The 23,337-nt window shown below is 44.0% G+C and overlaps 1 protein-coding gene across 1 annotated transcript in view; it reads left to right on the forward strand.

Annotated features, from left to right (window-relative positions):
- Positions 1-23,337, forward strand: part of NALF2 (NALCN channel auxiliary factor 2) — a 67,442-nt gene that overhangs the window by 40,635 nt on the left and 3,470 nt on the right.

The following is a 23,337-nucleotide window of genomic DNA, read 5'->3' on the forward strand; positions in this document are numbered from 1 at the left end:
TGGGAATTGGCGGGTAACAGTCGGTGCTGGTTTCCCCTCTAGACTGCAGGCAGAGCCTCCGGTTAGCTGGGAACAGTCTGTGCTAATGCAGTGTCTCACACAGAGCATGAGGCTAGCTTCAAGCTATAAATAGGGACACCAGTGTATGGGATGCAACTCAGGCTCAAGCACAAAGCAAGTCAAAGCTCCGCTTACCAGAGAGACAGAGGCAAAATGCTCCTGTCCACTGACAGTTTCAACCACAATGCAAGCTTTCTCCCACTGTGATAAAAGTGCTATGGACAGTGCCAGAGCAGTCAGGGACAGAGGGAGCGCAGAAAGTTGGGCAGAGACAAGAGTGTGTGCACATGCAAGTTCCAGAGCCAAAAACTGCCACCTTCATCCCACCACAAGGTCTGCAGGGTTGATGGGATGATAAAAGGGGCCAACAACCAGCTGGCCCAGAGAAGGCATCACCAAGGAGAGGGCCCCAGGAGCTGCACCCAAAGCTCTTCCCAGTTGTGGATTTCAATGGATGTTTCTTTCCAGAAGGAGAACTGGGTAACGTCCCATCCCCAAAACAGGATGGATGCAATGGGGTCCACAGCACACACACACTCCCCCCCCCCCCCATTCCAACAATAATGCCACGTGGGCAATGGTCCAGGCAGCCATCTTGTGTCAGCTAGGTAACCCCCAACCCTGGCTAGGAGGATGAAGCAAAGGGGCCTGTCCACAACAACCTGCCACATTTGGTGCTGCCTTAATTTTCTGGGGGTTTTCTATTGTCGGATTTCATGTCACTGTGCTGATTCCTGTAGTTTTGCTGTAGGCACTTACCCATTTGTTTCACTGCTGGAATCTGAGGTAGTAAAGCAGACTTCTTTTATCCAATGTCTGTGTATTTTTGGGGCATCAAGAATTAGCAGATCCACATACCTAGAATGTGTTTGGGTTCATGAACAAAGTTGATCCCATATTGTGGACTCATCCCACTGCTGACATTTAGCACTGCTGAATGCTCGGGGTGTCCCCAAAGGAAGTGAAGCAAAGGCATCAGCAGAGTGAACTTCCTTTATACAAGCCACTCTGGTCCCTCTAGGGACTACTGCAGTTGCTAGTTTTAGAATTTGTCCTCTAGAACAAGGTAGGTTTAGTACGTGCCCCTCCTATGGGGTACTGTGCCCTGCCCACCCTCCAGGCACGGGGCCTTGGAGAAAGAAAATGCAGGGAGCAGCCAGGCAGACTGAAGCCAGCACAACATCTGCTGAAGCAATTTAAACAAGGACTATGGGATGCAGACAATGTCCTGAAAGTATATTTTACAGTTTTGGCTGGATATTTTCTGCCCTCTGCTGACTGGTGGTTCACTGCAACCTCCTCTTGATCTTTCCCTTATGTCTCTTTACCTCAGCCTCACCCTATATATTTTCTTCCTTCTTCCCTGCCCTGCCCAGCCCCTCCACTGCCTTTCTGTTTAGCTGATGCCCTCCTCACTATACCCCATTCAAAAAACAGAGAGAGAAATCTTGACATTTACAGCTATCCCATGGGGCACTCAGCTTGTAAGTTTATACACCTTCTTGTGTTTATCTAGTCTATGTTAATTAATGTTCTTTGCGGCAGAGAGTGTCTGCTACTCTGTTTTTATGCATCACCTAGCACAATTGGGTCCCAGTCTTGGTTGGTCCTTAGGCACTACTGTGATAAACAAATAACATCAAGGGCATGACGATTATTAACTTTATTACAGTAGTAACCAGAGGCTTCAACCAAGATTGGAGCCACATTGGGCTAGGCGCTGTATAAGCGCAGAGTGGTCCCTGGCCCAAGGAGCTTACAATGTAAATAGACCGGACACAGTGTGGGGAGAAGGGATATCACATACATACTATTGAAAAATGTGTATGCCAAAGTTGGTGCGCACATGTGAAAATTAGGTTCTTTGTGTTTTGTCAGCCCAGCAACATCTGAGAAATCACATTAGCCATGATGTCTAAGTGAATTATGGGACAGATTAAGAAAAGTCATGACTCAAAGCATTAATGGCTGTTAAATGTAGGGGGTGTGAAACATACTGAATTTCTGCTTCCCTCTACACCTATTGCTATTAAACTTGTAGAAGATCAGCAAGTCAAATGCTGGAACTAGATTTGATGAAGGGCTGGATAATTCTGTGCACAATAATACTTACAATTATGCCTGTTGAGACCGTGCTCATGGAATCTGTGCTCAAGGTGTAAGCCCTAGGTCATGCTGTGAGAGGAAAAATGGCCCTTTTCAACTTTAAATGAGCAAGTAACGCTTGGTTGCAGGAGAAAGGCGGTTGCCTGCAAGACCAAGTTTAATTGTTAAACAAATCTGATATTTCCTGCAAGCTAGAAAACAAAATTTGAAACATAGATTTGGTACCAAGAAACTTCTGTAGCTAATCCAGTCTATTCAGTAATGTTACTGGCCCAGACCTGCAGTTGAGATCACATTAAAAGAAAGGGAAAGGTGATCACCCCAGGCATCTGGAAATAAGCCTGCATCTCACCCACATATGGTGCTGAACCATCAGTCAGTAAAGTGTGGTATGGGATTTGTTTGCCTTCCCTTGAAGCAACAGGGGCTGACAACTACCAGGGACAGGAGCCTAGACTTCATGGGCCAGCAGTCAGATTTGCTTTAGCAAATCCTTGCTTCCTCCCTGACACCAGGCCTGGTTGCAGTCATGCACTTTTCTCCCCATACCTGGTCCCTCTCTTTTGCTGAGGTAGGATATTACCTAGAAATAGCTGCCCACATGACAGCTTGCCTTTCATCTCACCAGGCTGAGAGAGAGTTGGTGTTTTTCTTCCCCTGTGCCCTGTTTGTTTCCCCCAGAAAGCCCTGCAGCAGTTTCCATGACACAAGTTTTAACCTGCTCTCTGGCTGGTTCGTTTATCTCATCAAGGTTACTGGGGCTTTTTTCTTCACACAAAAAGCAAATGTGTGTCATGAATTTGAGGGAGAGTGGGGAAGCTGTTCTTTCAAGCAGCTACTTCTCTTAGCAAAGCCATGGAACATAATAAGCTCAGCAGCTACAGTAATACAGAGGCCTTCGGGCTGCCTCTTAAATGTCCCTCTTTTTACAGCACACACTGTCTGCCTGAATAAAACATTCAGAGCTTTGCCTTGTTGATTCTGGTCTAATTGTTGCTTCCTCCTTCCTCTCTGTTCCCACCTCCCCCCTCTCCACCACTGGAAACCAACATCCACAGGTTCCTATGGAAACAGGCTGCAATGGCAAATGCTGTATTGGACTAAATCGGAGATTCTGTGATGTGAGTGACATCAGGGAAGGAAAGAGAAAGGGCAGGTCTACATAAGAAGTGCTACAGCAGTAGAGTTGCACTGCTGTAGCGCGTCTGGTGAAGATATTCTATACTGATGGGAGAGAGTCTCCCGCTGACATAGAGCCGGCGTGGACAGTGCAGCACTTCCAGCTATTCTAGTCTTGGCCTCCTATGCACTTCTGCCAATGCACCTCAGTCCTCACCTGCAGCACCTTCTGCTATTCCAGTTTTGGGTCTTCACACACCTCTACCAATGCACCTCCTAACTCTCTATTGGAGGTTAGAGTGTGAGAGCAGGGTGACCAGCTAACAAGTGTGAAAAATCAGGACAGGGGGTGAGGGTAATAGGCAAGAATGTGTAAGAAAAAGTCCCGAATATCAGGACTGTCCCTATACAATTGGGACATCTGGTGATCCTAAGTGAGAGGGCTCTTTGCCTGTTGTGTGGCCCTGAAAGTCACACTTGGCCCCTTCAGCTGTTTGTCTGTGCATGCTGATTGTGTGAGAGACACTCTGTCTCCCTCTGCACATGAGGTTCCCATCCACATGCACACACCCATGCACAGCCACAGGCCAAGGAAAGCACTGGAGCTTCCCAACAAGTTCCTGACAATGGCAGTTGTGGCTTTTATTAAGTTTTGAGTCTTTTTCTCTTTATACACCAAATGTAATATGAAGGAACCACGTGGACAGAGTGGGCTCTAAATAACCATGGTAACTAACTAATTACAACACCAAAGACCTATGAGTTGCTGCTCTGGCATGGGTCTGGTGGCCTTGGAAACTCTATGAAGACACAAACTCTTTAAAGGGATATGGCCCTATACACTGAATTTAGAATCCAGGATATCTCATTTCCAATTGTTACTTCAAGGCGCATTCATGGTTATAAAACTGAATTTCTTCTGCTTACATGGCCAAGTCTTGCCATTGCCACTCCCCTAGTGCAGGCTTAGGATGGCTCCTGATCATGCTCAGCAGGTTAGCAAAGGGAAAACACAGTTTTGTAAGACTTGGTGCCAACCGTTTCCTTATAGTTGCTCATCACTAACGCCTCACCATGGAAAATTCTAACCATTAATAAGTATCTGGATGGCCCCATAATGAATGGGCAAGATTTAAGCTCCCACTAAGGCAGCTTTGTGCTGCTCCAACAGTATAATGTAGCTTCAAAGCCAGCTTAACTGAGTTCCTAGGGATTTCCCTGGCAGAGGAGGAATTCCTGGATGGTGTAGGGTGAGTGTAGTTAATTCTGTGCCAACCTCAGTTGCAACCCTCTCTCTGTTGGGGGCAGGGCTAGAGGAGTGGAGCCAGAGTGTCACAAACTCCAGCCAATCCCTGCCTGCTAGAACAGCCTATGAGGGGATGGACAGCTGGAAGTAAGAGAGAGCATCCCTGACTGTTCTATTTTGCCTCAAGGACTGGAGCAGTGCCCAAGAGCTCCAGAATCAGGGCAATGCAAATGAAATTTGCAGCTAGCTAGGTGCCTCTGACACTACACTGCTGGATCAGGTACAGCATAGCCAGTCACCAGGACCTGGCCCTAGCACGTGCATGCAGTTCCATGACTCCCTAAATCTGGCAGTCTACAGAGCACAGTATAACTCAGCAATTAGACCATGGATTTACAGACAATGTGGTTTAAAATTGTTCTTTGTTTTCCCCCTGAAACATGACTGAATTGATTATTTCAGCCTGTACAGAGTTTCCTGTTCCAGGTCTCCTCACAGCTAGTGCCAGCCATAAATCCTACATATACCCAAGAGGCCCTGTTCCAGGCCTCTTCCGTAGCTGGTACAAACCCTCTCTCACTCTATATATTCTCAGAGCCTGATATTGCTCATGCCAAATGTACTCATCTTCAACCCACCTGTTTTGGGGTAAAATGGCCACTTTAAAAGTCTCTCAAATCTGTTTCCTCATCTTTTTACACATATGTATTTATGGATGAGAGCCCTTGGTCTCTCTCTTCCTCTCCCATATCTCTGCTGCAGTATTGCCAACCCCAAGCATTCAAAAATCATGAGATTTAATACACTCTTATTTTGGATTCTTTTTCTTTGATGTCTGGTTTCTGAGCCTTTGGGGGGCACTTGGGTTATATTTTTGAGCTTTTTTTCTGCAATCATGAGGGCTAGAAATTTTATTTTTTATAAAAACTGAGATTTTCATATAATCACTTGACTGCAGGAGCTGGGGATTTAAGAAGAAACACTAAATATCATGAGATTCATACCGAAATCACAACAGTTGACAAAGGTGCAGTCATGTACCTCTTATTGAGCTTGATTCTGATCTTAGTAACCATATATCAGGGTAAATGCAGAGTATTTTAATTGAAGTCACCAAAATAACTACACCAACCTAAACTGAGATCTGAATCTTGGCCCCAGCTGGAAGATCTAGAGCAATGAATCCACCATAATATCTTAAATTTAGGGATTATTTGCTATTAGGATCTTTCCCATCTTGCATAGTATCCATTTTCTTCTCTATCAGGAGCGTTCTTTTGTTATGTGCACACAGAGCAAGACTATTTCTTTGTATTGCATCTCAGCTGCTGCTGCCTTGTCACCTTCTCAGCAACCTGTCCTGTTGAGAATTCCCCACATATATTGTGCACACACAAGCACCCCTGCACATACACAAACCTTGACACCCATATGGATAACAAATGAGATTATGTGAGAAACCAGAAGGTCATGGACTAGCAGGTGGGATCAGGGGCCAGAGCAGGGCACCCCAACTTAAGTACACACAGCTCTGTCTGAAGATCATGAGCTCCCAGGCAGGAGGGCAAAAGGAGGAAATGAGACACTGGTGACTGTATCTCACTGCAGTTCCCATGCTCCTCCTAATGTGCTGCTTTCACCACATGTTTTCTGTTCAGAACATGTAATTTAGAAAGCACAGATGGGGGGCTGGTTGGCTCGGGGGGGACAAGGGATACATTATGGTGCTTTTTACTGCTAGGTCACCACTCAGAATGAAAGCTGTTTGTTTGTTTGTTCAGTGGCCTGTGTGAAATGAGTCTAGTGTTTCAGTCCAGTTCCCAATAGCCAAGTGTCCACATCACAAACAGCACAGTAACAATTAGTATTAATTGTTGGCAGTCTCAGCAGGGAGAACTAGGGCTGAACGAGCCACAGAGATTGACCTCCCCTTTCCGCCCTAGGAGTGGCCCCTCCACCTCAAGGCTGAGACAGATTGACGGGGCCGTGGGACAAAAGTTACATTACCGCTGCCTGGGCTGAACTTGCTCAGTTGCAAAACAGAGAAGCCCAGTCTCCAGCACCATCATCACTAAACAAAATGCAATGTTATTTGAAAAAAACAAACAACCCCACAACGTGTTTTCCCAAGCCAAAGAATCAGAATGTGCAAACACTCAGCCGAGACTGGAATAATATAGCCAACATGCAAGTCAGGACCTAAACAGGAAAGGAGTCACCAAAAATTCAGCTGTTGCCGATGTAAGACTAGAACAGCTTTCAGCAGCCAATAAGGGAGGGAAAAAAACTGAAAAAGTTCAATGTTGTAAATTTCAAAATTCCAAATGGCCATAATTGTGTACAATGCTAATTGGGCTTTGAAGCTTGTTTCTCTGTGATTCCTTCTGGAGAGTAGCGGTCTGCTTAGCCATTCCCTTGAATTCACTGTAAAAGGGGGGCTCATCTCTCCCCCTCATTAGTGCTGCTTCCTCCTGCACTGTATCCTGATGTGCCAGGGCTTGGAGAGATGCCCAAGCATCTCATTAGCAGTATTCATTTCCTTGTGTCCGAGATTAATGAGGCACAGCCACTCCAGATGCTCATCTCAAGCCATGATGGAAATGAAAGTCCCAGCAACTATGCCTTGAAAGAACCAGAGAGAAGGTGAGAAAAAGAGACAGAAAGTTTTTGTGTTGGAAAGGATGTATTTGAGGACAGATTTATAAACTCTGTTCTTAAATAGCTGTGAACCTGCAAACTTCCAGATCAACACCCTTATCCACATGGTGTGCAAAATGCAAACAAGATCTCTAAGAGTGCAGATGAAATCAAAACTTAAGGCAGAACAAGTAGTGAGGAACAATTCAGCCAAATTCCCAAGCAGTCAGTGGCGTTAGGTGAGGAGGCAGCAACTGTCAAATGGCACGAGATGTAGAGAAATTAGTGTGGGAACAAAAAAACAGCTACGGAATATGGTTGTTACATGGAGCAGTCACCCAACTTATTGACTGAGAACAGGAGCTGGGTTTACTATGAGAAAGTTAGTAAACTATCAGCCCAAGGAAAAGATGCAGGTAAGACAGGGAAAGGATATGCTGGGCTGTATTAGCCAAGGGACAGAACACAAAACCAGAGGCTGCAACCAACCAGACTTGTGCTTTGATATGGGTAGATATTACAAATGCAGCTAGGCTGTGCCAGGCCAGGAGACCTTTCAAGATATCCAGGTATTTTAGGAAACTGTGTTGATGTTTCACTAATGGTTCTCTTCTCTTTGGGTCATCATCGTATGGGATATTTAAAACTACATTCAATAAAACACTCATAACGGAATATGGATGCACAGCCCTGCCCTGGCTTTAGGTCATTACCATGTCAATATTCTGCGAAAAAGTGTATGCACCCTAGTATTCCCACTCATAGCCACTTGGTAGCTAGTGTATGGTCTCTGACACTGAGACCAGAGCAGAATGGTAGCATGGCTGACACCTGCTGCCAACAAGAAGTTCCAAAGTGCCATGTGGAAAATTTCAAATACATCTTAGCTTGTATTCATAGAGAGGAGGCCACATTCAATGTAAAGATCTCAGGAGACAGTGGGCCAGTCTTTGTTAACCGTATTATGCAACCGTCACTGGACAGTTTTGTTTATGGTCTGGCTGGGGCATGAGCTTCTAAATAACAGTTACCAAACCAGCAATGATGCCAGCTAAGGGAAGGAAAGGGGAGAATCTTGACAACTGAGACAAACCATTTCCTAGGGGAATCTTGACTCATTGACCCAAGTGAATTTTTGAAGGAATCTCCATCTTCCTGCAGATGAGGAATGCACTACATTCCCAGATTAGCATACTGAGTCCAGAACTATTACAATAAAATACAGCTCAGCTCCAGTCAGCATTGTCAACCTATAAGCTCATATTTGGTCTCTAAATAATCCAATTTGCCTGCACCTTGTATAACCACTTATTGCTGCCCCTCAGTGATCTTACTTGCCTTGGAAGGCCCTTCTTTGGAAGTTGTCAGAGGGTGACTGGCTCTTGAGGGTAAGGTAGGGGCAGGGCACCTGTGCCTGATCAGCACACATTAATTAGGCCCCAGAGCCCAGGTATCTGATTTGACTACTCTCCTAGGAAGAGATCTAACTGTGGTGATTAGTCCCAGGTCTGGGGAGGAAAAGGGCCAAAGGAAGAGAGAAAGCTAGGAGCCAAATAAGGGAGGATCGACAAGGATGGACTCTCCTGTAGAAACAAGGCGGCCATTTGCACATCCCCACAATATTGGACACTTTGGTACTTCTGGGAACAGCATGGGCCTGCCCCATTGGTGTAACCCTGCCACTGCTGGTGTGACCTTGCACACACAGTGAATATGAGGCCAGGCCACACAGAGGACACTTTTGAAAAGCACACTGTTCCACTCCTACCAGTGCGACCTCACGTGTATGGTACAAGTAAGGTCATGTTGGCAGGGGTGAAGCAATGCACTCTTCAAAATGGCATCTTCCATGCCTAATAGCAGACGACATGGCTGGTTTTATACCAGTACTGGACAGGAGACAAACCTTAAACAAAAACAAAAAAAACCAAACAAACCATTTTTTTAACCTTAAAACAGGATGTATGTGCTACCACTGTGGCAAGGGACTCACAGGGAGCAGGTCTGGGTCACATGGGGAAGAGTCCTAAGCCAGAGAGGCATGGGGATCAGCACAGACTAGAAAGAGCCACTAGGAGTAAGATAAGCTCCTAGATAAGAAGCCCTGGAGAGAAGGCTTAGGGGATCTTGTGAAATCCTGTAGAAGAAGAGGAGCAGGTTGATAAGCTTTATGAAAGTTGAGCTGGAACTGTGGGCCAAAACAACTGTATTTTGTATGGATTAGATTTAGGGGCCAAGATAGCTGAGCTTTGTGTTTGTTAAATACCCAATGAAGAGGTTTGACGAAGACCTCAAGGAAGAGAGTCAAATTTGCCCAGGCTGAAAGAAGACTGAGTTTGCCCCTGTGAAAGTAACAATGTTAATTTGTTATGAATTAATAAAACTGGCCATGAAAAAGAGGGTTTCTTGAGTGATCCTGACCTTGTTTGTATGATTCGAACCACTTCTGGGAAAATGGGCACCACTGATTAGATGACTCCAGAGCCACTGCTATTATAGGCTTTTGCATGAGTGTAGATCCTGACAGAAGGGAACTGGAGCCAGACACCATCTCTGTAGTGGGAAATACTTCTAGTGGGAAAGAGAGTGCAGCCATCTACCTAGCTCCTCCCCCCCCTCTCCCCATCCCCAGGACTGGAAAGCTCCTGTTGCATTGCTGGTGATGTTCATGCTCTTGCCACCCTGATACTCCTATTCTGCAGCTAGATGATATGAAATAGTTGCTGTTCATTCAGGTGTAATTGTAGCAGAAGAGGAAGCAGTCGCAGGATCTTACCTTTCTGAGCTAAATCAAATTAATTCGTATCTGAAAGTTTCCCTGCTTACTTCTGTCCTCTCATTATCTTTCACTCTTGTCCTTGGCTACCTGTTCCCTCTGCTACACCCATAGCTCTTGTATTCTTCCCATTCAATTTGCAAATCCTATTTCCTCAATAAGCAGATGCAGTTGCCTGCAGTTGCCATGGCAGCCATTATCAGAGCCCCTGTCTCTAATTAAAAAGAAGGATTTTGTTCCAGCTGGGCCAGGCCCCCCTCAGATGATTAGCCACAACCAGGATTTCCCAGGGGAGATTTCCCAAGCCTTACTTCCTGTTTTAATAGGAAAGCAGCAGCTTGTTAAGTTAATTACAGATGATCCTCCCTCTGGGCCCCCAATTTATCCCAGGCACTGTGTTCTCTTGAAAAGTGCTGAGAAGCTTGTTGGGTAAATCCCAAAGATTTATTTCCACCTGAAACCTTGACCCCTGCAGCACTCTCTAAATTTGGCTAATGAAGTTTACAGGAAAATGCTAATGTTTGCAAAATTCAGCATCAACTAGACCTGAAGTCAAATTGCTTTAAAAAAATTAACATGAAACTTAATGTAAACAAAAGGTAAAACTTACCTCATGGACTCTGCCATTTTTCTGTTAACAGTCAGGCAGTAAGAGAAATTTGAACAGGATGAAATTAATTCTTCACTGAAATCAGTGGGGAAAAGACTGGACTTCAAATGCTGATATTAGGTGTCAGTGACCAGAAGGGCAGATACTAGTTTATCTAGCTATCACATTTTTTATAGCTAATCTATTTAAACATTTATTTATTTGATTGCCAGATGGTGTCTGGGAAATTCAAGTGCCGATAGATAATCTGTCCTTCCTCCTCCCATGGGAATGGTGCATCTTTGGGCTCTGTCTCTCTTCTCGGCAGCCCAACATCATTTACTCCCTGAAAGTGTGCTCTGGTCAGATTTCTGAGCTGAAATAGCAGAGAAGGGGGCCAACATCAGAGGTGCACCACTTCTTGGGGGTGCAGGCTATTTATTGTCACCTGAAGTTCCTGGGGAACACCTGACAAAATAAAGAAACACCAGTTAAATTACAACCAAGTTTCACTTATCTAAAGAAAATGTAAAACAATGATGTAAAATTAGGGTTCAGAGCTGTACTTTTCCCTTTGATTTTAATGGTGAATAAGATTCTTTCTGTCCTAACTTCTCTCACTTTCTGCTGGTAGGAAAAGTATGGCAACTACCTCTGAATAACCTCAGAAACATCCATAGCAACAGAAGCCAGAAGAATTGCTGCTCCAGTAATCTTTGTTATTTTTATTCTTTTGATAGAATGTTGTTGGGATATTTTTCAGTCTGTTCAGTATTTGACAGGAAAACGCCAGTCTCCGGTTGAAGTCAGCACTTTGTTTTAGTCCTAGAAAGCTGGCTGTGTGATAGTCTGGTTGGCTTTGGAGTGGAGCAGCTGCAAGCTGTATTTAGCCAGTGGCCCTTTGCCATCTTTATTTTTTGACCAAGAGCAGGAGATTTCCATTGTGCATTGCACAAGGATTTCCTAAGTAAACACCCACAGAAATCACAAGTAGGTTCTTCCTTATTCAATATGTGCTAAAGAGAAAGTATCAGACTAAGACCTGTGCCAGGGGGCTCATGGGAGAACAGTGTCTATGAATTACCCAGTCAGAGAGGGGCTTGGTGTCCAAGAGAGATGGGGCAGCAGAATTTAGGCACTGAGTACTGCCAATCCATTACACGATGCCACCAACAAACTTCAAGGCATAAGAAGAAACATGATTCTGTGTCACCAAGATGGATCATTAGCTTGAAGTACCCCACAAGACTAGGCCTAAGGCTCTAGAAGCAAAAGAATACACTGCTACATTTGGGTCTTGTGGAAGGCTTCTTTGCCCCTCCTTCTGGCCAGATCAATGAAGGAGCAATATGAGGTGTAGCCTTTGAAGTGAGACACAGGAGAGAATTGAGAATCCTAGAAGAACCCCAGTCCCAAATCAGTGTCTCGAGCAGCAGGTGCACTTGGAAGAAAGAACAAACAAAAAAGACCATTCAGAATAAATTCTGAAATTTTTCTGTGATTTGTGAGTGGCTCTTGTTTGTGATGCATGGACTCTTGTTCCTTGTGGAAGCCCCAGATGAACTTTCATCCCCAAACTCTGCCAGTGCATGTGTTGTGTTTTGTGTGAGAAACAGGAGCAGGTGTTAGTCATAAGGTGGCTTTAACTGCAGCTTAGACAAGGAACACAGACAGGGAGATCCATAAGAGATTGTTACCCGACCGTCCCAGGGTTACCCCAGTGGAAAATCTAGATGATAAATGTTAACTTGGTTTTAAAAATAATGCTTTTCCTTTGTCTTCTAGTGCAGGTGGGGCTAGGAGAATCTTTAATAATGCATTTTAGTGGCACAGAAATATCCCATAATCTACCTATGCCAGATGGGTCAGCAATACTTATAAGGCCCCTTTGATCCTTGGGGCAAAAGTAGGTTATTGTCCTTTTATGGAAGAACATGCATGCTCAGTAGGAAGTGACTGGTTGTTCATGAACAATTTCACATGGACCCATCCACTTCCAATCAGTGCATGGTGCGAGACAATGATTGTGACAAGCCATCTGGCAAAGAACCTTGGAGTGATCACATGGTGTAGAGGAAGTAGACTTCACCTCACAGAATCCTGTCCTTGCCAGCCTTGATTGACCAATTACAGTAGACGGCACATCCTATAGGATACTCGGAGAACCTTAATAACAGAAGGATTGTGACAAACTGAAGGGAGTTCTGGAGAGAGCTGCTAATGATTAAAATGCTCAGAGACTGACTTACAGGGAAAGGTGAAAAGAGTTAAATCAGTCTAGTGTGGCTAAGCAATGATTTAAATGGACAGTATGATACACCTACAGATATTAGAAACATGTAAACACCAAGGAGGGTTAGGAATGATTTATGGTGATACAAGGAGATGGAAGGGGATTTTCCTTTCTTTTATGGAAGGGAAAATGTAGGTTAAATATCAGAGAAAACATCTTACACAGTAATATCATAGATACATAGGATTGGAAGGGACCTTGAGATAGGTCATTTAGTCCAGTCCCTTGCACTGAGGCAGGACTAAGTGTTATCTAGACCATCCCTGACAGGTGGTTGTCTAACCTGTTCTTAAAAAGCTCCAGAGATGGAGATTTCACTACCTCCCTAGGTATTTTGTTCCAGTGCTTGACAGTTAGGAAGTTTTTCTTCATGTCTAACCTAAACCTTCCTTGCTACAATTTAAGCCCATTGTTTCTTGTCTCATCTTCTGTGGATAAGGAGATTAATTTATCATTCTGCTCTTTATAACAACTTTTTATGTACTTGAAGACTGTTATCATGTCCCCCCTCAATCTTCTCTTCTCCAGACTAAACAAACCCAGATTTTTCAATCTTTCCACATAGATCATGTTTTCTAGACCTTTCATCATTTTTGTTGCTCTTCTCTGGACTTTGTTCAATTTGTCCACATATTTCCCAAAGTGTGGTGCCTACAGTGTGACACAACATTCCACCTGAGGTCTAATCACTGCTGAGTAGAGTGGAAAAATGAATACTCCTGCTAATACATCTGAGAATGTTGTTCATTTTCTTGCAACAGTATTACAGTGTTGGCTCATATTTAGTTTGTGATCTACTATAACCTCCTGTCCTTTTCTCCAGTACTCCTTTCTAGGCAGTCATTTCCCATTCTGTATTTGTGCAGTTGATTATTCCTTCCTAAGTGTAGTACTTTGCATTTGTCCTTATTGAGTGTCATTGTATTTATTTCAGACCATTTCTCCAGTTTGTCAAGATGATTTTAAATTCTAATCATGTCCTTTAAAGCACTTGCAGCCTCTCCCAGATTCATATCATCCGCAAATTTTATAAGTGTAATCTCCATGTCAGTGATTCCCAACCTGTGGCCCGTGGCCCACGGGGGCTTTCAAAGCCACTCCCCTCCTGCTGCCTGCATAGGGAGTCGCTGCCTAAGGACCGAAGTGGAGCGCATTGCTTGGGGCTAAAAGACTTGTGCAGGCTCTTTGCTGCAGCCAAGGGGACAGGAGATCAGTGCTCCCCTCCCCCTGGCTCCAGCAGGGAGCATGGCAAAGCGCTCTGCCTAGGGGCCTAAAAGCTGGGGTCCCTGTTGGAGCCAGAAGGAGGGGAGCACTGATCTCCAGTCCCCCTGGCTGCAGAAGGGAGCCACTGCCTAAGGACCCAGGTCCTTAGGGCTACTGGACGGGTGCAGTTTCCATGCTGCAGCCAGGCGGACGTGAGATCAGTGAGGAGGGAGGCAGCCTCCACACTGAACTCCTTTCATCTGGCTGAAATGTAAAGGGAGTGGGTGCTGCTGGTGGAGACTGGTGGCCCTTCAAGGTTGTAAAAATGATATCTGTGGCCCTCGAGCCAAAACGGTTGGGAACCACTGCTCTATGTCATTATAAAAATCATTTATGAAAATATTGAATAGATCCAGACCCAGGACAGATCCCTGTGTGATCCATTCAATATGCCCTTCCAGCTTGACTATTAATAACTACTTTCTGAGTACGGTCTTCCAACCAGTTGTGCACCCACCTTACAATAGATTCATCTAGGCTATATTTCCCTAGTTTGCTTATAAGAAGGTCATGTGAGACGGTATCAAAAGCCTTACTAAAGTCAAAATATATCATATCCACTGCTTCCACCCCCTCCACGTGGCTTGTTATCCTGTCAAAAAAGGATATTAGGTTGGTTTAATGTGATTTGTTCTTGACAAATCCATATACTGACATGATATACCAAATCCCAAGACATAATATACTGTTCTCAGCTGTGAAATAGTCTCCTGAGGGTAGGTGTTGAAGTCCCATTGCTAGACAAAACCCTGGAGAATAGGAGACTGTCAGAAAAAATCCGGCCCTGGCCATGAGCTGAATGCATCCTAACTGGTCCTTTCCATCCCTACTGTCTAACTGAAACCCTTGGCATGATAGAAAGCGACAGACCTTGCACAGGCTGCGCATGGCTGCTACATGCACTCAAGATTTCAAGCACCGTATGTCCACTTTGGACCATTTGGCTACCATTGTGGCCATCTCTCTTAAAGTCTTCAGGGAAGGTCTTGCTGTTGCCTTTGATGCTGCAGGTAGTACCATTTGGGTTGCTTCAGTTCTTGCAGATTATATATTTTGCAGATATTGTTTCATTTTTATAAGAATTCATGTGCGGCAATTCTATCTCCCTTTGACACAAGGCTATGGTGCAGCCCAGAAAAGAAACAGAAAGCAACGGAGACTTGACTTACAGTTCAGCTATTTGTTGTATCTTTACATCCTCTTGGGAGGTGTGTGGGGGTGGAGAGCGCATCAAGGAGTTCTTTGCCTTCAGCATGTCAAATTCAGCCATGCAGCTGCTGTTCATGCTCATGGTGAGAGAGAGAGAGAGAGAGAGAGAGAGAGAGAGAGAGAGAGAGATGCCTTTACTGGAGCTGGTCAAATAGTGAATGATATTCCCTGAAAATCTGACAATGTAACAATCATTCCTATGTAACAATCATTCATGGAAAGATCCTGATTTTTGTGAATGTGTACATTATTGGTTAGTATTCACACCAGAATTTATGTGAACAAATTTCATCCAATGAGCTATGTGCAAACTGTTCACCCATTTATTATTTATTACCCATGGATTGTGAGAGGTCACCTAAGCCACATGGTATTGTTTCTGCTCCCATTTGGATGACTTTTGAACAGGAGAAAAATAAATGACTAACAAAGAGAATATTAAATAATCCCTACCTAGTACAAATAATCATTTAAGCTAAAATTTACAAACTTTGGAGGCCCATGTTCCGAGAGAATAGTTATCAGCAGTTCATAGTCAAGCTGGAAGGGGCATATCAAGTGGGGTTCCACAGGGATCAGTTCTGGGTCCGGTTCTGTTCAATATCTTTATCAATGATTTAGATAATAGCATAGAGAGTACATTTACAAAGTTTGTGGACAATACTAAGATGGGAGGGGTTGGAAGTGCTTTGAAGGACAGGATTAAAATTCAGAATGATCTAGACAAACTGGCAAAATGGTCTGAAGTAAATAGGATAAAATTCAATAAAGACAAATGCAAAACACTCCACATAGGAAGGAACAATCAGTTTCACACATACAAAATGGGAAATGACTGCCTAGGAAGGAGTACCGTGGAAAGGGATCTGGGATCATAGTGGATCACAAGCTAAATGTGAGTCAACAGTGAAACACTTGCAAAAAAAGCAAACATCATTCTGGGATGTATTAGCAGCAGTGTTGTAAGCAAGACATGAGAAGTAATTCTTCTGCTCTACTCCATGCTGATTAGGCCTCAAATGGAGTATTGTGTCCAATTCCGGGCATCACATTTCAGAAAAGATGTGGACAAACTGGAGAAAGTCCAGAGAAGAGCAACAAAAATCATTAAAGGTCTAGAAAACATGACCTATGAGGGAAGATTGAAAAAACTGGGTTTGTTTAGTCTGGAGAAGAGAAGTCAGAAGGGGGACATAACAGTTTTCAAATACATAAAAGGTTGTTACAAGGAGGAGGGAGAAAAATTATTCTTGTTAACCTCTGAGGATAGGACAAGAAGCAAGGGGCTTAAATTGCAGCAAGGGAGATTTAGGTTTGGGCATTAGGAAAAACTTCTTAACTGTCAGGGTAGTTAAGCACTGGAATAAATTGCCTAGGGAGGTTGTGGAATCTCTGTCATTGGAGATTTTTAAGAACAGGTTAGACAAACACCTGTCAGGGATGGTCTAGATAATTCTTAGGCCTGCCTTGAGTGCCAAGAACTGGACTAGATGACTCCTCAAGATCCCCTCCAGTCCTATGATCCCATGAACATTTTTTATGAATCCTTGGTGACCATTTAACTCCTCACAAACAACAGATAATATGACCCCATAAGAGCAAACTGAACTCAACACTTTTAGTCACCTAAATATTTAGGAATTACTTCCTGTTTTATTCAATCATATTCTGCTCAGTGCACAGGGAAACAATGGATTTCTTTGAACATATCCAGGTGCAGGATGAGGAAAGCAGGGGAGCTTTCCAGTAAATTGCAATTATACTAGTTCAATTGGAGCTTTTATCAGTGTCTAAAACTGTCTGTTATTTCCAGTTGTTGCTTCAAGACATGTTCAAGGCTAGAAAGTTGAATCTGCTCCAACTATGAGATCAAGTCTGGAACTGGCTCTACTTTCTCCATTGTCCCCTCCTCCACTGCAGGCTTAGGGCAGCTCCTGATCACAATGAATGAGTTAGCGAAGGGAGAATATGTGCAGTGGGTATCTAATATCAGCCAACAGAAACTAGAATGAATCCACCATGTTATGAAAAAATCCTACAGAGTTTAATAGGAATAAAGCCCATCAGGTCCTATACAAATGACTGTAAAAATGTATAGAATACTATAGATAATAAAATCCTTTCGTTGTATTTGTTAAGTATTTTATAAAGTTATATACCAGAGAGATAATTCTCTGTTTCACAGATTTTAAGTCCAGAAGTGACCATGGTGATTTTCTGGTCTCACTTTCTGTACAACACAGGCCACAGATTTCACATCGTAACTCCTGCATTTAACCCAATAACCTGTGGTTGAATTAGAGCATATTTTTAGAAAAACATCCAGTCTTGACTTAAAGATTTCAAGAGATGGAGTCTTAAATGTTAAATCCTATAGGATGGCAGAAAATTTATCTAGAAAAGTTATAATTTCCTGTTAACTCCTATAGAATTTTACTATGAGGGTGAAGTTATTTCTCCTGTGGCCTACTCAGGATTTGAACCCAGATTTTAGTGTAGTATTAGTAACACACTGTGTCCTCCATCCTCCCTGTCTGCTTTCATCTGTATGAATGTTACTTTTCTTAACCCCCTACTTTGAGAATAGAACTGAAAGGTCCTGCAGATTCCTACTGACACAAGATGGAGTGGGATGAATGCACCCTCTAATGGCGAAGATGGGAATAAATCTTTCCTAGGCATCAGAGTAGAGATACTGTATTTGGATTCCTCATCACAGCACAAGATATTTTATTTCAAGAAAGCTCCTTGGGGAAGACCCTTTGCTGTCAGATGACTTTGCAACAGACCCATCTCTAGAGTTTGTTGCTATCACATTCCCTGCCAAAATGCCCACTTCTTAAATGTATTCCCCATTTGGTTATCATTTCCCAATGCTAGGCCTCACCCTGAAGTCATTCCAGATACTGTTCCCAAATGTTATTACACTACATTAAAAAAAAAAAAAGAGAGAGAGAGAGAGAGCAGCTAACAACAAGCACATGTTACTAGCAGTTTATCTCATGGTTGGTCTTTCACCACTGTAACCCTTGCCTTCCCACACCCTCTTCCTTCATTTATTACCATTACATGCTATGTAATTTCAACAGCAAGCTGCTTGGGGCAGAGACCTGTCGCTCATTTGTTCTATAAAGTGTCATGCATAGCTATAGTGCTGTGTAAGTAATAATATTTAATTGATAGGCAAATAGGAATTGTCACACTGGATCAGGGCAGCAGTGCATCAAATCTGGCATCCTGACTTTAACAGTCACCAGTACCAAATGGTTCAGAGGAAGACACAGATATCTCTATAGTGGACAACTATGGGATAAACTGCTGCTATGAGAAGTTTTTTCCTTTCTCATGTTACTTCGCTGATGGCCCCAAAGCATGAGGTTTTAAATTTCTTTTTTTCTTCTTTTTTGTTGTTGTTGTTGTTCTATCTAGTATAACGGTGTATGTTCTCATTGTTTATGGAAACCTTGCTGGAATCCTAAAAAGGTCTTGGTCCCAGTGATTTCTAATAGCAATGATGGAGGCCTCATGTCCCAGAAGGCTAGCCCCTTTAAGGGCATATGGGCCCAACCCCACCTGTGATACAATTAGCTCACTTCCCAGGGTGGGGAAAATGAAGGTCACATGATTAGTGAGTTATATGACACAACCAGAATTTCTGGGGAAAAGGTAAAAGCAGAGGCCTATGGAAGAGCTGGAAGGAGTTAAAGGCTCCTGCAGGCTGCAGAGAGCAAGAAGTCTCCTGCAGGGGACTCTAGGGCACTGGGGGGATGCCAGATTCTGGGCAAGAGGGACTGAGAGTAGGAGTGGGAGCTGGACATAGAAAGCAAGAAGACAACTCACAGGGAGAAAGGGCTGGGCCCAGCTGGAGACATGGATGAAAACATTGTTTCTTTTGGACCACCAGTGGAGGGACACTGTTACATTCTATTCTTGAAAGACTTCGTTGCCAGCCTGGGTGGAACCAGTGGACAGTGTTGTCAAAGGAACTAGGGAGAAACACAACAGAAGCCCCAGAAAGAGGGTCGTGGAATTCCCTTAACTAGGCGGGAAAAGGTTTGGGCCTAAAGGGCCACTGGCAATCATATGTAGGATTAAATAAATTAGATCCCAGCCATAAGGAGAAACTTGTTTTGAATACTTTGTAGTTTATTGCAAAGGTGTGAGAAAAGGAAATGAAGGCGCACAGATGCTGCAGGGCCACCCCAGGTGGCACAAGAAGGTGCTCTGCAGGCAGTGACACTGCACTGTTACACCTCATTTATTTAAGTGGGGTTTTTGAGTAACTTGGAAAACTAATCACCCTTTCTAAAGTCTACTGTTGTCACAGCCCCTCCTCCAATCCCCATCCCCCAAATGGTCCTGCTTCAAGCCCCAGCACCCTGCCTCCTCCTGTTCCTTCCTGGCAATGGACACTGTCAGGGAGATGTGTAGATCAAAGCTTAGGGTATGTCTACACTGAAGGCTCTGCAGTGATCAATGCAGTGGGATCAATTGAGCGGGTCAAGTAGACCTGTTCAATCAATCCCAGATGGCCTCTCAGGTCTATGCCGGTATCCGCCTCCCCAAAAGGAGTAAGGCTGAATCAACGGAAGGGCGTCTCCCGTCGACGCAGTGCTGTGGAGACATCACGGTACATCAATGTAAGTACATCAATGGGACATACGCAAGCTACATTATGTAGTTTGTGTATCTCCCGTCAATCGCTGGCGGCAGTGTAGACCAGGACTTACACTACTGCAGCCTGTGTTGTGCTTCTTGTGGGGATAGACAGAGACATGTCTCTAGAGCTGTCAATTCAGCACCTCAATCTCACCTGCACTATTTTCCCTTTCAAAGGAAAATTAAATTACAAATACCAAATGACATCCTGTCTCTGTTTGGTAGCAGAGGGAGAACCAACAATTTGAGGCTAGTTGACCTACAGGTTGCACCTGTTAGCACAGGGTACAGACTGGGGTCTAGCATCTATTGGATACTGCTTTATGAAACACTACAGATTGTTTTTCCTGGTGAATTTGGTATGTTCTACTGAAGTGAAGCATTTGGGTCAGAAATAGTCACTTCAACTACAAACTTCTGCAAACCCAGGGAAGTGGGAATGCTGCCATGCCTTCATCTCACCCTGGGACACATGGAAATTTTGTGCAATTTTGTGTTGTGTCATCCTCTTGTTGCCTCTTGGTCATTCACAGCAAAAGGGATAACACAGCCTCTAGCACAGCACTGGGCTTCAAGCTAATAGAGTTTCTGTGCTATCAGGTAGTACAATGGAAGCTCTCAAGACTGCAGGACCCTGTGCTAATTTGGAAGGCTGGCAGGAGCTTATTCTCAGTCTTTCTCCAGGAAAACCTCGAACACCTGACCCCAGAGGCACTCAACAGCCAGTCCCTGAAGTACTTTGTACCAGTGGTTCTCAACCAGAAATACACGTACCCCTGCAGATATGCCGAGGTCTTCCAGGGGATACATCAACTCATCTAGATATTTGCCTAGTTTTATAATGGGCTACATAAAAAGCACTAGCAAAGTCAGCACAAACTAAAATTTCATACAGACAATGACTTGTTTATACTGCTCTATATACTATACACTGAACTGTAAGTACTATCTTTATATTCCAATTGATTTATTTTATAATTATATGGTAAAAATGAGAAAATAAGTAATTTTTCAGTAAAAGTGTGCTGTGACACCTATATATATTTATGTCTGATTTTGTAAGCAAGTAGTTTTTAAGTGAGGTGAAACTTGGGAATACGCAAGACCACTCAAACTCCTGAAAAGGGATACAGTAGTCTGGAAAGGTTGAGAGCCACTGCTTTATACTAGCACAGGCAGGAAATGTCTGTTTGAGCTAACTTGTCAGGGCCATGATTTCTCACCTGTTCGCCTGATGTTAACTGCTACACTCCATTATGTGAAGCCTCCCTTTCCTGGGCTCTTACAGTAGCTGAGAAATGAAAAGGCAGATGTCCCCCATCCTGCAAGCTAAGACAGGAGTTTCACCCTGATGCACCCTTGCTGGGTTGCCAGTGGAGATATCTGCAGGCACCTGTTGTGCTTTGTACTGGAGTATGTTCGACTGTTTCCGTAAGGCTCTGCCTGAGTATTGGGACACTTAGAGCAGAAGAAAGAAGTAAAGAAGAGCTTGGGAATGGGCTCTTCTAAGTGGGATACTTCCTGGACTGTGCAATTCCAGACAGTCGCATATACCACTAACTCAGCATTACTTTAATTTGCATGATAAAACAGAAGCATAGTAAGACAGATGCACTGTGAAGCCTCTGGACTGTGGGGTTAATGTGGGACAGCTAGTGCTGTTGATTTTGCTTGCAGGAGTGAATTTGCTTCTTTTGTGTGTTCTGTGTTGCTCAACATCATGTGCAATTATGTCACAGTATGTCCTATTAGACATTTCCATTCGGGTTGTGAAAGTGCTCATGTAGGAAATATCCACATGGCTCAAAAAAGGCCAAACCTCTTCCACTGAACCCTTAATTGATTTGAGATGACAGGTGATAGAGCATGGGGATACCAGGAAACAGCTTTCTCAGCAGAGGGTGCCTGACTGTGGAATTCCCTCTCAGAGGAGATCACAGTGAGCCCAGCCTGCAGCCAAAGTCTTTGAAGCTGTACATATGGCTCACTTATCTAATCTACCTTCATCCTCCTTCTCCCTTCCCTCCTACTGTTTGTTACAATTATTTGTTATCTTCTTTCAAGTTAGACCGTAATCTCTCTGGGAAAGGGACCATGTCTTCCTGTGTGTCTGTGCAGCCCCATGCACAAAGGGGCCCTGTTCCTGAGTGGGATCTTGTAGCGCTACCACTGTATAAACAAATACTAATTATAATTCTTTCTGTACAAATGAAGGCTGAAAAAAGAGTAAAAGATTCTTGTAAAATTCCAAGTAAGGCAGCTGAATGTAATAGAGCAAGATTCATTTCAAGAACACACAAAGAATTACCCAGTTCTCATTGAACTCCCTGGGAATCTTTCGATTAGATTTCAGAAGGAGTTCGATGTAGTCCTTAATATGAGTCTTAATTTTGTATTTGATGCCTAGATACCACAGTGATATGTGCACTGGAGTGCTGTAGGGATGCTGTTTTCTTGCTGCTGTTGTCATGGATTTCATGGAAAATGGGAAATTTACCATTTTCTGTGAAAAACATGAGATCTCTGTTTCCAAGAAATATGAAGTTAAAACTTTTCACCAGTTTCTGCTTGCTGTACATATACCTGAGAGTTGGGGATGTGGCAGAGTGAGCAAGGAGATAGGTGCAGATAGGGCCTTAAAGGGAGTCATCGGGCCTGCTCTTGGTTTGCAGACTGAGCCTGCAGACCAGACCACTGAGGTCAGTGGGGAAAGAAACAATGGGAAATAGCAAATAGTGAAGCTTAGGAGCAGGGGCATGCACAAGAGGGGATAAGCAGGGGCATGCTCCCCGCAAAAATCTCCATGTGTCCCTGCAGTGCAGGGCGGAAGAAAGCAGCAGGGTAGCTGGCTGCTAGCTAAGCTCCTCCTCCCATCCCTACAGCTGCAGCCAGCTGCTGGAGTCCCAGAATTGCCTCTGTCTCCACCCCCTGACTCACCTCAGTGGGCAATCTGAAAAGCAGACAGCAGCAGTGGGACTCCTGCAGCAGGGAAGTAGAAGCAGAAGCTGTGAGGGTCAGAGGAGGATTAGCTCAGCCAGCAGCCCGCCACCAGCTGCTTCCCCCATCCCTGGGATGCCTCCTTACTGCTGGACATCTGTGCCAGAGGCATCCCAAGAAATCGGGGGGGCGGGGGGAGGAGAGGTGTCACATGAACCTTTCTTTTGTGTGTATTTAACATGCTCCTCCAATAACATTTAAGTTTACATTTCCTGCACACACCCCTGCTTAGGGGGAAGGGGACCAGCCCATCCCACTATCCCACAAAGCGGAAAACTTTATTAACAAATCTTTGAAACAATTTACCAAGGGTCCTCGTGAATTCTCCATCACTGACAATTTTTAAATTAAGATTGGATGTTTTACTAAAAGATCTGTTCTAG

Source organism: Emydura macquarii, unplaced genomic scaffold (assembly GCF_026122565.2).
Source record: "Emydura macquarii macquarii isolate MOO-44397 ecotype Brisbane River unplaced genomic scaffold, CSIRO-AGI_Emac_v2 contig_1253, whole genome shotgun sequence".
NCBI classification, from domain to species: Eukaryota; Metazoa; Chordata; order Testudines; family Chelidae; genus Emydura; species Emydura macquarii.